The sequence below is a fragment of the Gossypium arboreum genome, chromosome 13 (genome assembly GCF_025698485.1).
Source record: "Gossypium arboreum isolate Shixiya-1 chromosome 13, ASM2569848v2, whole genome shotgun sequence".
Lineage (NCBI taxonomy): Eukaryota > Viridiplantae > Streptophyta > Magnoliopsida > Malvales > Malvaceae > Gossypium > Gossypium arboreum.
The window spans coordinates 100,389,180-100,403,623 of NC_069082.1; the positions used below are offsets into that span (position 1 = coordinate 100,389,180).

The following is a 14,444-nucleotide window of genomic DNA, read 5'->3' on the forward strand; positions in this document are numbered from 1 at the left end:
AGATGATACAGCAATTTGTTTAGTTTGATGGTTTGCAGGATGAAGATCCCAACGCTCACTTAGCAAATTTCCTAGAATTTTACGATACATTCAAAATCAATAGCGTTTCTGATGATGCCATACGTCTTCGGTTGTTTCCCTTTTCACTGAGAAACAAAGCTAAACAGTGGTTGAACTCGTTACCACGAGGGTCTATCACTACTTGGGAACAAATGACCGAGAAATTTTTACTAAAATATTTTTCGCCGGCTAAAACGGCTAAATTACTAACAATATCTCTTCTTTTGTGTAGATGGATTTAGAAACACTTTACGATGTATGGGAGAGATAAAAGGACTTACTGAGAAGGTGCCCCCACCATGGGTTACCACTTTGGCTGCAAGTACAAATATTCCAAAATGGTCTGAATCCCTCGACTCGACAAATGGTTGACGCAGCTGCTGGTGGAACTATCAATAATAAAACACCAAAAGATGCCTATGAATTTATAAAGGAGATGTCACTAAATAACTATCAGTGGAAAGTTATGAGGACAAAGCCGATGAAAACAGCCGTTTATAACATCGATTCGGTTGCCATGAACTCTAATCAGGTAGAACTTCTCAATAAAAAGATTGACGATTTACTTGGTTCTACGCAGGTACATCCAGTAATGAGGTGTGACTCAAGTGGGGGAGGTATGCATACAGAATACCAATCCTTCAATCCTACAACTGAAGAAGAACAAATCAACTATATGGGTAACAATAACTTTCGATCTCAAAATAACCCATACAGTAATACTTATAATGCAGGTTGGAGGAACCACCCAAATTTCTCTTAGGGTGGTCAAGGGAATCAAAAGCCATAAAATCCTTAGGGTTTTCAACAGCCACCTTATCAACAAGAGAAGAAACCAGACCTTGAAGAGATGCTTTCTAAATTCATTTCGGTGTCAGAAACCCGTTTCCAAAATACCGAGACAGCACTTAAGAATCAACAAGCATCAATCCAAGGGCTCGAAACTTAGATAGGCCAGCTATCCAAACTAATCTCCAAACGACCATAAGGTAGGTTACCCAGTAATACTGAACCTAATCCGAGGGAACACCTTAATGCAATTAGTACTCGAGATAAGGAAGGATTCATTGCACCTGAGCCAGAATTACAGCAAGACAACACGATAAACAAAAGTCGAGAAAAGTTAAACGACGATGATCCTAAACAGGTAAGTACGTATTATGAACCTCGTGTGCCATATCCTAAAGCGATGACAAAAGACAGAACAGAAGAACAATTCGGTAAGTTTGTCAAACTCTTAAAAAAATTATATATTAACTTACCATTTATTGAAGTTCTTTCGCAAATGCCCAACTCAGTAAAATTATTAAAGGAACTTCTGACCAATAAAAGAAAATTAGACGCTACATCGCATGTGGAACTCAATGCAGTCTGCTCAGCTATTCTAAAGAATAAGCTACCTAACAAATTGAAAGATCCAGGGAGTTTTACATTCCTTTCTTAATTGGTAGTTTATCTGTGAATAATGCTTTAGCTGATCTAGGGGCAAGTATAAATGTTATGCCATATAAAATGTTTAAACGACTAGGTCTCGGTAAACCCAAACAGACTAGGATGAGCATATAATTGGCTGACAAAACAGTTAGATTTCCTAAGGGTATTATTGAAGATGTTCTCGTTAAAATTGATAAATTTATTTACCCAGTAGACTATGTCGTCATAGATATGGATGAGGATAATGAGGTATCTTTAATTTTCGGACGACCCTTTTTAGCAACTGCCAGAACCATTATTAATGTAGGCACAGGAGAGCTAACACTTCGTGCAGGTGGCGACGTAATAACACTCCAAGCACACGACTCAGTCAAAACCTCTAAAACTAAAGATAATGCTATAAAACCTGTCGATGATAAAACTAATATTCAATCGTCCTTGCAGGAACCTCTTCGAACCAAGACAACAGAGACAGTACACTATTATCATGTAGAGAACAAAGACACCCATACGGAACGAAGGCTTCAAATAGAGGAGCTAGATGAATGGCAAGCACATAAACCGAGAACACACGATAAACCAAAATTACGGCAGAATGAGTTTGATACCTTCCCAAATTTACTTAAGGTTGGAGATAAAGTCTTACTAGATGCCACGGACCCTCACATTGTTAAGACCAACCCTAATGAAGAAACCTCTCTTACGGTACTTAGTATTTTCCCATTCGGTACGGTCGAGGTAAGTCACCTCAAGTTCGGCACTTTTAAGGTAAACAATACCCGTCTAAAACCTTATTTTGTCAAGGCTAATAATAGGAATGAGGAGTACGAACTCATCAAACCACCCTGACCTTCCACTAGAGAGGTAAGTCGAGCTTAGACTATAAATAAGTGCTTCTCAGGAGGCAACCCAAGCACTAACATATTTTGATTTTATATTTCTAACACTTTAAATAATTAAATTTATCTTTGAATTGCAAAAAATTTTCAGAACACACGGCCAGGAACACGGGCGTGCCTAAAGCTGTGCCAAACTAGGGGAAGAGACACGGCTGTGTGATACGGCCGTGTGAAAGCAGAACATGATTTCCCCAAAACACGGGATGCGATAAATCCCCATGGCCGTGCGACATAGCCGTGGGTGAACTTCATAGGTGACCACGGGCATGCGAATGAACAACCACGGGTGTGCCAGGGGTAAGGCTCGATTCTATTTTTTCAACACAAGCGTGCGACACGCCCATGCCGTTAAGCCGTGGACAACAATACACAGACGTGGTACCCAAACTGTAACACCCCGAACTCGTGACCGTCGCCGGTGTCGGACACGAGGGGTTAACGGCCAAATCCTCTCAAGGTACCAACCAATTTGACATTTCCAGTCAGGCTGGAAAACTGCGTCACCGTCGCCTTAAAAATCATATCTCGAGTTTCAAAACTCGGAAACTGGTTTCGTAAATTTTCCCTGAATTTAGACTCACATACCCATCCATGGATTTATTTCTAGAATTTTTGGTCGGGCCAATTGGTTCAGTTTATTAGTTAAAGTCACCCATGTTACAGGGATCGACTGCTCTGACCTTCGCCCATTACAACTTTAATATCTCTCTTTACAGGGCTTTAATACTGGTGCCGTTTGTTTCTAATGAAACTAGACTCAAAATGAAATCTGTACATATAAGGCATGACTCCTAATTCTTTCTGGATAATTTATGGTAAATTTTCTAAGTCGCGACAGGGGACCCAGAAACCGTTCTGGCCCTGTCTCACGAGAACTTTAATATTTCTCAGTATACTGCTCATATGGTCGTTTTGTTTCGTCCATATAAAAATAGATTCATCAAGGTTCAATTTTATAATTTACTCACTATTTAATTCTACTTCTACTATTTTTAGTGATTTTTCAATCTCATCTCACTGCTGCTGTTCGCAACAGTTACTGCAGTAGACTATGCCAATTTCATGAATCTTTCCTTGGCCTTAATCATCCATCATACATGACACAAATTATGGCCACCTTATCAAAATTAGAGTTTCTAAGACTCGTGGCTATAGGTTCTAGCATCCCACTCGACGACCACATAGGCCATTTTCACATGGCTTAAAGTTTACAACCCACAGTTCGACAAAATATAATAGCCTATACATGCCAAATGTTCTTCAACAACGAAGACAATACCACAAGATTTCAGCCGGTGTGATGACTTCAACGACGGTCCCGATCACGCAAACAATACGAGTCCGAGAGACCTAAAATGGGTGACAAGAAAACACCGAGTGAGTTTACAACTCAAGAAGTCATAAGCATTCATCAATCCACTGATAAAGTTACTACAACATGAACAACAAACGAGGCTAGGTACTCATCCATATCGAATCTATACCATAATACCTCGGACCTTTCGGTCCAATCTCGTACCAAGTCATACATCCACATTTCATATTCTACACAACAAGATAATCGAAGCATTTTTACACATTAACTCATTTTCCACCACAACCATACAATTTCAATCATCACATAGATTTAAGGCTTACCAAATTCAACCCCAAGCATGAACGTATTCTCTATTCGTCATGAGCTCGAGGTACTTACCCGATCCGCTGTCCATACTCAATTCGATGGAGACACACCCTCCATATATATAGAGTACGCACACACAGTGCTTACTACTCGATTTCGCACACCTAGTGCCACGCAATTTAAGCCCGCACACATAGTGCCATACCTTCGAGCTCGCACACCCAAAGGTCAGTATTTTTCCAGCTTGCACACATAGTGTCATATTTTTCCAGCATGCACACTTAGTGCCATATATTTCCAGCACGCACACTTAGTGCCATATATTTCCAGCACGCACACTTAGTGCCAATCTCGTCACCATACACACGTATTGTTCAAGACACATAGTGCCGAAAGCAAACTTTCTACACATTCCACTATTTCTTTTACATTCAACAATTATCCTCACTCCATACACATACAATTTCATTTATACATATATAGCATTCCATTAAACACAATTGCATAGATTTTCCAATCATTTAAGCAATATCAAACATATGTGCTTAATGACTTACTTTGTTTGGGGTAGAACGGTTCCAAATCGGCTACTCGCTTGCTTTCTCCTTTCCTTTGTCCAATCTAGTTCCCTTTGCTCTTGAGCTAAATCAAACAATTTACCTCTCCATCAAACACAAACATACGGCATTCACATGCATTATTATGGTTATTGCCGAATACTTAACACAACTAAGCTGAAAATTTACTCAATCTCATCTTAATTTATTGCTACTTATTTATCAAAGTTTCCAATACAAGGTATTTAACACCTATGCCCATTTATACCCCATATGGCCGAATGCTTCATTCCTTACCCAATTAACCATCCAACAATTTTTCAGCCTCATTACCACCCTTTTCATGTCTAATTGTTTAAATACTCTCAAGCTCATTCACAAGTACTATTATACATCTCATTAAGCATTAATCATTTTGCAACATAAATTCTATAGCATGGCCGAATACTCATGCACACACACACATAACAACAAGAACTCAATGGCACAAAATTTCCTTTTGTTAAACATTCGAACTCACTCATCTCCATGCTTTCATCACAACAACATCAAAACACTCACCAAGGAAAACAACATGCATGGTCGAAATTTAACTCACCTAACAACTTAGTTTCGATTTGAGATTCAAGGAAAATTTTGAACCAATCCTCCAAATCATGCATGCATTTTCAAGAGTGGCATAAAACATACCTTCTTGTATCAAAACACCTTAGTCTAGTAAGCTCCCATGGCTGATTTTCTCAAGCTTTTTCCCCCCCTTTCTTCTTAGTATATTCGGCCAAGCAAGGAGAAAATGAGAGAATGAACACTTTTTTTTTCTTTTGTTTTCATCATATCCCTATTTTTTTTTCAATTTCATTTCTTTATTCTTTCAAGCATAATCCATTAGCTAAACATGTTTGAAACATGTTTTCCCTTGCCCATCACTCTTGACATGGCCGGCCACTACCCTTAGGAATGGGCTATTTGACATGCAAGTCCATTTATTTTACTTCATCCTTTTATTAATCTCTTAAAATTAGCCACATCTATTTAAATCCTTTCACATGAGTCCTTTTTCTTTCAATTCACAATCAAATTAACTAAATCAAAGAATTCAAAATTCACACATGCATTTTCACATATTCTAGACAATAAATATTACGTTCGAACATGTCGGTGACTTGGTTTGGCGGTCCCGAAACCACTTCCCGACTATGGTCAATTTTGGGATGTCACAACTCTCCCCCACTTAAGAAATTTTCGTCCCCGAAAATCTTACCGGTGAATAGGCTCGGGTATCGCTCTTTCATAGAGTCCTCAAGCTCCCAAGTGGCTTCTTCCATTCCGTGTTTATGCCACAACACCTTCACTAACGGATTTTCCTATTGCGCAACTCTTTTACTTCACGCCTCATAATGCGAACCGGTTCCTCTTCATAGCTCAAATTAGGTGAATCTCAATCTCGATGGAGCAATTACGTGCGATGGATCGACCTATATCGTCAAGCATCGAGACATGAAAAACATTGTGAATCTTTTCGAGCTCGAGGGCAAAATCAAATGATACGCGATCGACCGACTCGTTCGGATATCTCATATGGCCCGATGAACCTCGGGCTCAATTTGCCCCTACTACGAATCTCGAGTATCTTCTTCCAAGGCGAAACTTTAAGAAACACTTTATCTCCCACTTGATACTCAATGTCTTTTCGTTTTAGATCCGCGTACGACTTCTGACAATCGGAGGCTATTTTTAGATTTTCACGGATTACTTTTACTTTCTGTTCAGCATCTTTAATCAAATCCACTCCAAAAATTTTGTTCTCACCGAGCTCGGTCCAAAACAATGGTGTACGGCATTTACGCCCGTACAAGGCCTCGTAAGGCGCCATCTTAATACTTGATTGAAAACTATTGTTGTAAGCGAATTCAATCAAAGGCAAATATCTTTCCCATGAACCACTAAACTCAAGGATGCAACATCTCAACATATCCTCCAGGATTTGAATTATCCGTTCGGATTGACCATCGGTTTGGGGATGAAAAGCAGTGCTAAAATGCAGCTTGGTACCCAAAGCCTCTTGTAACTTCTTCCAAAATCGCGAGGTAAATCTCGGATCTCTATCCGACACGATGGAAATAGGCACCCCGTGTAGTCTCACAATCTGAGAAACGTACAATTCGGCTAGTTTGTCCATTGAAAAATCCGTACGTACGGGGACAAAGTGAGCCGACTTAGTCAATCTATCTACAACGACCCAAATCGCATCCTTCTTACTTGCTGACAATGGCAGTCCGGATACAAAGTCCATTGTGACTCGATCCCATTTCCACTCGGGTATCGTGATCGGCTGAAGTAATCCCGATGGCACTTGATGTTCCACTTTCACTTGTTGACATATTAAACATTTTGAAACAAAATCAGAGATGTCTCGTTTCATACCATGCCACCAAAACCGACGTTTCAAATCGTTGTACATCTTCGTACTCCCGGGTGGATTGCCATTCGCTACAATGGGCTTCATTTAGAATTATCAAAATAAGTTCAATTCTTTGGAACACACAGACGACTTCGAACCTCAAACAATCGTCATCATCAATTTGAAACTCGATTCCTTGTTCGAACACACTCATTTCGCTTTTGCAAGCAACTCCTCATCAACTTTCGAGCTTCCGAATTTGATGAGCCAACAATGGTTTGGCCTTTAATTCGCTACTAACACATTGTCGGGTAGGATAGACAAGTGTACATTCATCGTCGTAAAGCAAACGGTGATTTCCAACTTAAGGCATCCGCAACCACATTAGCCTTTCGGGTGATAATCAATGACGAGTTCATAATCTTTTAACAACTCGAGCCATCGTCTTTGTCGCAGATTTAAGTCTCTTTGAGTCATCAAATATTTGAGACTTTTGTGATCCGAATACACATGGCACTTCTCACCAAATAAGTAATGTCGCCATATCTTTAAGGCGAATACGATGGCAGCCAATTCGAGATCATGGGTTGGATAATTTTTCTCATGTGGCTTTAATTGTCTCGACGCATAGGCCACAACTCGACCTTCTTGCATCAATATGCAACCTAACCCAAGTAGGGAGGCATCACTATAGATGACAAACTCTTTGCCAGATTCGGGTTGTACTAGAACTGGAGCTTTCGTCAAATGGGTTTTCAATTGGTCGAAACTTTTCTGACACTTTTCCGTCCATTCAAATTTGACATCTTTCTGAAGCAGTTTTGTCATGGGTGTAGCTATCATCGATAATCCTTTTACAAACCGTCGGTAGTGTAAGCAAGCCCCAAAAGCTCCTAACTTCGGTAACATTCCTTGGAGGTTTCCAATTGACTATGGTCGAAATTTTTTGGGTCCACCCGACACCGATGCGGACACCACGTGCCCCAAAAGCTAACCTCTTTCAACCAAAATTCACATTTCTTGAACTTTATGATAATCGCTTATCTCGTAAGATTTGCAACACTAGCCTTAGGTGTTCAAGATCTTCGTTTCATCTCTCGAATAGACCGAATGTCATCGATAAATACAACTACGAACCGATCCAAGTATGGCCTGAAAATTCTATTCATTAAATCCATAAACACCGCAGGGCGTTAGCGAGCCCAAACGGCATCACCAAGAATTCGTAGTGACGGTACCTTGTTCTAAAAGCGGTTTTAGTACGTCCGATTCTCGGACCCTCAACCGATAGTACCCGACCTCAAATCTATCTTTGAAAACACCGAGGCTCCCTTTAATTGATCAAACAAATCGTCAATTCGTGGCAACGGATATTTATTCTTTATCGTCACTTTATTGAGTTGACGGTAGTCGATGCACAACCTCATGCTTCCGCCCTTCTTTTTCACAAACAATACTGGTGCGCCCCATGGAGAAAAACTCGGTCGAGCGAAACCTCTATCCGTCAATTCTTGCAATTGAACCTTCAATTCCTTTAACTCCATTAATGACATACGATACGGAGCTATTGAGATCGGCGTAGTACCCGGTACAACTTCAATGCCGAATTCCACTTCTCGAACCGGTGGCAATCCCGTAACTCCTCCGAAAAACATCCGAATACTCACAAACCATCGATACCGATTCGAGTTTCTTTTCCGTCTCTTTACTTTCCAACACATACGCAAGGTATGTTTCACACCCTTTTCACATATCTCCGAGCGGTCATAGAAGATATTATCGCCGGCACTCCTTTTAAATCAAGAGACTCGACTCGGACTACCTCATTATTTGCACTCCTCAAATCAATGGTTTTCCTTTGCAATCAACCATCGTGATCATGTACGGTCACCAATCCATACCAAGAATAACATCGAATTCATCAAATGGTAGAAGCATCGATCGGTGGAAAACAGATTCTCGAATTATTAGGGGCATCTCTTGCACACTTTATCAACGAGTACGTATTGACCCAAAGGGTTTGACACTGATTACGAACTCAAGAGACTCAACAGTAGAGTCTTCTTGGATGCTAAAGTTTCACATACATATGAATGAGTAGAGCCGGGTCAATCAATGCAATCACACTAGTATCAAAGAGAGTAAAAGTACCGTTGATAACGTCGGGGAGGATGCCTCCTCTCGTATGCAGATGGAATATGCTCTAGCAGAGCTCGGGTCTCGGATCGAACAGCCGTATCGGTGGCTCCCCTCCGATTACCACCCTACCTCCTGAAACCCTCGGGGTCTACCTCTAGTCGTCGCCCCACTAGATCTCGTGACCTTGCATCTTATTCTTCTCATCTAGCTCAGACAATCCCTAATGAAGTGGTCCTTGAACCACATCCATAACAGTCAGGTTAATGACTTACCCCAACATTCACCTAGGTGTCGTCTTCCACATTGGGGACATTCAGGTTTCTCTTGACGATTATTGCCCACACTAGCTACCGATGTAGCTCTGGAGTCCGTCAATGGTCGGGCTCTAATGGAAATTCCCGATCGCCTCGACTTCATTGGTGTCCTCCCCGAACCTCTTTACAATGAGAACGGAGCTTTACTCGTTGATCTTTTACGGTAATCTCTTGCTTCAAATTCAGCCTTCTTCTTCTCCTTCCCAAGTTCTTCCGCCTTGCAGCTCGCTCGACTAGTGTCACGAACTCCTTTATCTCCAAAATTCCCACTAGTAACTTTAACTCTTCATTCAATCCTTCTTCAAATCTTTTGCACATAGCAACCTCATCAGCCACACACTCCCGAGCATACCGACTAAGTCTTACGAACTCATGTTCAGATTCGACATCTGATCATACGGCCTTGCTTGAGTTCCAGAACTCCTTACGCTTCGATCGATGAACCGTTGACTAATATATTTCTTCCGAAATTCGTTTGAAAGAAATCCCAAGTAACTTGTTCCTTTGGGACTATGGAAATCAAGGTCCTCCACCAATAGTAGGTGAGTCTCGCAACAAAGATATAGCACACTTAAGACATTCATCGGTGTGCATGATTCATCAAACACTCTAATGGTGTTATCAAGCCAGAACTCGGCCCTTTCGGCGTCGTCGGTAACTATGGCCTTAAACTCCTCGGCCCCACGCTTCCTAATCAAGTCCACAGGTGGTTTACTCAGCCTCACAGGATCAGTAACTAATGGCATTACGGGCTCTTGAGGTGGATTATTTAAATTCGGAATGGTTGGACAACCGGATTGGTTCGGGCATATTGCGCGACCCATTCATTCATCATGGTGAAGAAGGCTTGTTTCGCCCTTCATTTTGATTATTCGCGGATGACCGAGGCTCAACAGCGGTGTCCCTTGCGCAGAGCAGCCGCTACACTTTCAACGTCATCCGCCAAGGGTCTCTATCCCGGTTCCATCGCTAATCAAAACAAAAATTTCAACCGTCAAGTCATCACATTATTAAGCACTAACAATTTGGCATGTATAGCTAGACTCACGCGCTCTATGGTAGTCCTAGAACCGACTAAACCATAGCTCGATACCAATAAAATTGTAACACCCGAACTCGTGACCGTCGCCGTGTCGGAGACGAGGGGTTAACGCCAAATCCTCTCAAGGTACCAACCAATTTGACATTTCCAGTCAGGCTGGAAAACTGCGTCACCGTCGCCTTAAAATCATATCTCGAGTTTCAAAACTCGAAACTGGTTTCGTAAATTTTCCTGAATTTAGACTCACATACCCATCCATGGATTTATTTCTAGAATTTTTGGTCGGGCAAATTGGTTCAGTTTATTAGTTAAAGTCACCCATGTTACAGGGATCGACTGCTCTGACCTTCGCGCGTTACAACTTTAATATCTCTCTGTACAGGGCTTTAATACTGGTGCCGTTTGTTTCTAATGAAACTAGACTCAAAATGAAATCTGTAAATATAAGGCATGACTCCTAATTCTTTCTGGATAATTTATGGTAAATTTTCTAAGTCGCGACAGGGGACCCAGAAACCGTTCTGGCCCTGTCTCACGAGAACTTTAATATTTCTCAGTATACTGCTCATATGGTCGTTTCGTTTCGTCCATATAAAAATAGATTCATCAAGGTTCAATTTCATAATTTACTCACTATTTAATTCTACTTCTACTATTTTTAGTGATTTTTCAATCTCATCTCACTGCTGCTGTTCGCAACAGTTACTGCAGTTCCTTGGCCTTAATCATCCATCATACATGACACAAATTATGGCCACCTTATCAAAATTAGAGTTTCTAAGACTCGTGGCTATAGGTTCTAGCATCCCACTCGACGACCACATAGGCCATTTTCACATGGCTTAAAGTTTACAACCCACAGTTCGACAAAATATAATAGCCTATACATGCCAAATGTTCTTCAACAACGAAGACAATACCACAAGATTTCAGCCGGTGTGATGACTTCAACGACGGTCCCGATCACGCAAACAATACGAGTCCGAGAGACCTAAAATGGGTGACAAGAAAAACACCGAGTGAGTTTACAACTCAGAAGTCATAAGCATTCATCAATCCATCGATAAAGTTACTACAACATGAACAACAAACGAGGCTAGGTACTCATCCATATCGAATCTATACCATAATACCTCGGACCTTTCGGTCCAATCTCGCACCAAGTCATACATCCACATTTCATATTCTACACAACAAGATAATCAAGCATTTTTACACATTAACTCATTTTCCACCACAACCATACAATTTCAATCATCACATAGATTTAAGGCTTACCAAATTCAACCCCAAGCATGAACGTATTCTCTATTCGTCATGAGCTCGAGGTACTTACCCGATCCATTGTCCATACTCAATTCGATGGAGACACACCTCCATATATATAGAGTACGCACACACAGTGCTTACTACTCGATTTCGTACACCTAGTGCCACGCAATTTAAGCCCGCACACATAGTGCCATACCCTTCGAGCTCGCACACCCAAGGTCAGTATTTTTCCAGCTTGCACACATAGTGTCATATTTTTCCAGCATGCACACTTAGTGCCATATATTTCCAGCACGCACACTTAGTGCCATATATTTCCAGCACGCACACTTAGTGCCAATCTCGCCACCATACACACGTATTGTTCAAGACACATAGTGCCGAAAGCAAACTTTCTACACATTCCACTATTTCTTTTACATTCAACAATTATCCTCACTCCATACACATACAATTTCATTTATACATATATAGCATTCCATTAAACACAATTGCATAGATTTTCCAATCATTTAAGCAATATCAAACATATGTGCTTAATGACTTACTTTGTTTGGGGTAGAACGGTTCCAAATCGGCTACTCGTTTGCTTTCTCCTTTCCTTTGTCCAATCTAGTTCCCTTTGCTCTTGAGCTAAATCAAACAATTTACCTCTCCATCAAACACAAACATACGGCATTCACATGCATTATTATGGTTATTGCCGAATACTTAACACAACTAAGCTGAAAATTTACTCAATCTCATCTTAATTTATTGCTACTTATTTATCAAAGTTTCCAATACAAGGTATTTAACACCTATGCCCATTTATACCCCATATGGCCGAATGCTTCATTCCTTACCCAATTAACCATCCAACAATTTTTCAGCCTCATTACCACCCTTTTCATGTCTAATTGTTTAAATACTCTCAAGCTCATTCACAAGTACTGTTATACATCTCATTAAGCATTAATCATTTTGCAACATAAATTCTATAGCATGGCCGAATACTCATGCACACACACACACATAACAACAAGAACTCAATGGCACAAAATTTCCTTTTTGTTAAACATTCGAACTCACTCATCTCCATGCTTTCATCACAACAACATCAAAACACTCACCAAGGAAAACAACATGCATGGCCGAAATTTAACTCACCTAACAACTTAGTTTCGATTTGAGATTTAAGGAAAATTTTGAACCAATCCTCCAAATCATGCATGCATTTTCAAGAGTGGCATAAAACATACCTTCTTGTATCAAAACACCTTAGTCTAGTAAGCTCCCATGGCTGATTTTCTCAAGCTTTTTTCCCCTTTCTTCTTAGTATATTCGCCAAGCAAGGAGAAAATGAGAGAATGAACACTTTTTTTTTCTTTTGTTTTCATCATATCCCTATTTTTTTTCAATTTCATTTGTTTATTCTTTCAAGCATAATCCATTAGCTAAACATGTTTGAAACATGTTTTCCTTGCCCATCACTCTTGACATGGCGGCCACTACCCTTAGGAATGGGCTATTTGACATGCAAGTCCATTTATTTTACTTCATCCTTTTATTAATCTCTTAAAATTAGCCACATCTATTTAAATCCTTTCACATGAGTCCTTTTTCTTTCAATTCACAATCAAATTAACTAAATCAAAGAATTCAAAATTCACACATGCATTTTCACATATTCTAGACAATAAATATTACGTTCGAACATGTCGGTGACTCGGTTTGGCGGTCCCGAAACCACTTCCCGACTATGGTCAATTTTGGGATGTCACACTAACACACGGGCGTGGGATAGTCACCGGGCACGACCTAAATCTAAAACTTCAAAAAACACGGGCTCACCTTCAAAGTACACGGGCTTGGCCCTAAGCCGTGTAACCCTCTCCTATATAAGCAAACCACTGTTTATCTTCTTCTTTCTTTCAAAACCCTAGCCGACATCTACACCTCCCCACTTTCTAATCCCTATTCTGGCCACCATTCCCCAGATTCTCACTTCCCCAACCCCCAAACCACTCTCAAATCCACTTCCCTTGCATTAATCCCTACTTTCCCCTCTCTATATCCTCCAGTTTTTCCTCCACACAGCTATATTCCCACGTCACACGCCCGTGCGCCACCCTACCGCAGCCTTTGGTTCACTTTCTTAACCTTGTTTGTTTAATTTGTGTTGCTACATTAGTATTCTATATACTCTACATAGATATTGTTAATATTTTCCAATTTGTTCTAATTAAGTTAGGAATTTGCTTTAGTATTTTCTATGTTTGAATTGTTAGCATATGCTAGTTTTAGGCCTCTTGGTTATCTGCTGATGCATCTTCGATTCTATCAATGATCATACATTTTCAGGTAGATTATGTCATCATCGAGAGGCATGAAGGCCGCGGTCCCATCCTCAAAGAAACGAAGGGAACCGGGTTCTTTCTCGGTATGTGCTACAGCTGAAGTTCGACATCCGTTCCTTGAATTTCTACAAGCTTCGTAGGAGGAGCTATTTCAGATACTATGCGCGCGACCCCTCACTACAGGTCGCTGTATTGACTGGGCTACCATAGAGCAAGTCCAGCTAGCTGATGCCATCCGCACCCTCCTATCTACAGACCTATGGGAACGGTTCCTCGTTATCACTGAACCCACTTATTTAGAGCTAACTTTAGAATTATGCTCTACTTTTCATTTACAGGTGGTGATGACGAACAATGATGACC

The 14,444-nt window shown here is 40.6% G+C and overlaps 1 non-coding gene across 1 annotated transcript; it reads right to left on the reverse strand.

The window, feature by feature from the left end:
* Positions 1–260: 260 nt before the first annotated feature.
* On the reverse strand, positions 261–366 carry LOC128287226 (small nucleolar RNA R71). The gene has a single exon (XR_008277921.1). It is a non-coding gene; the product is annotated as a small nucleolar RNA R71 (small nucleolar RNA).
* Between the last annotated feature and the right edge of the window lie 14,078 nt (positions 367–14,444).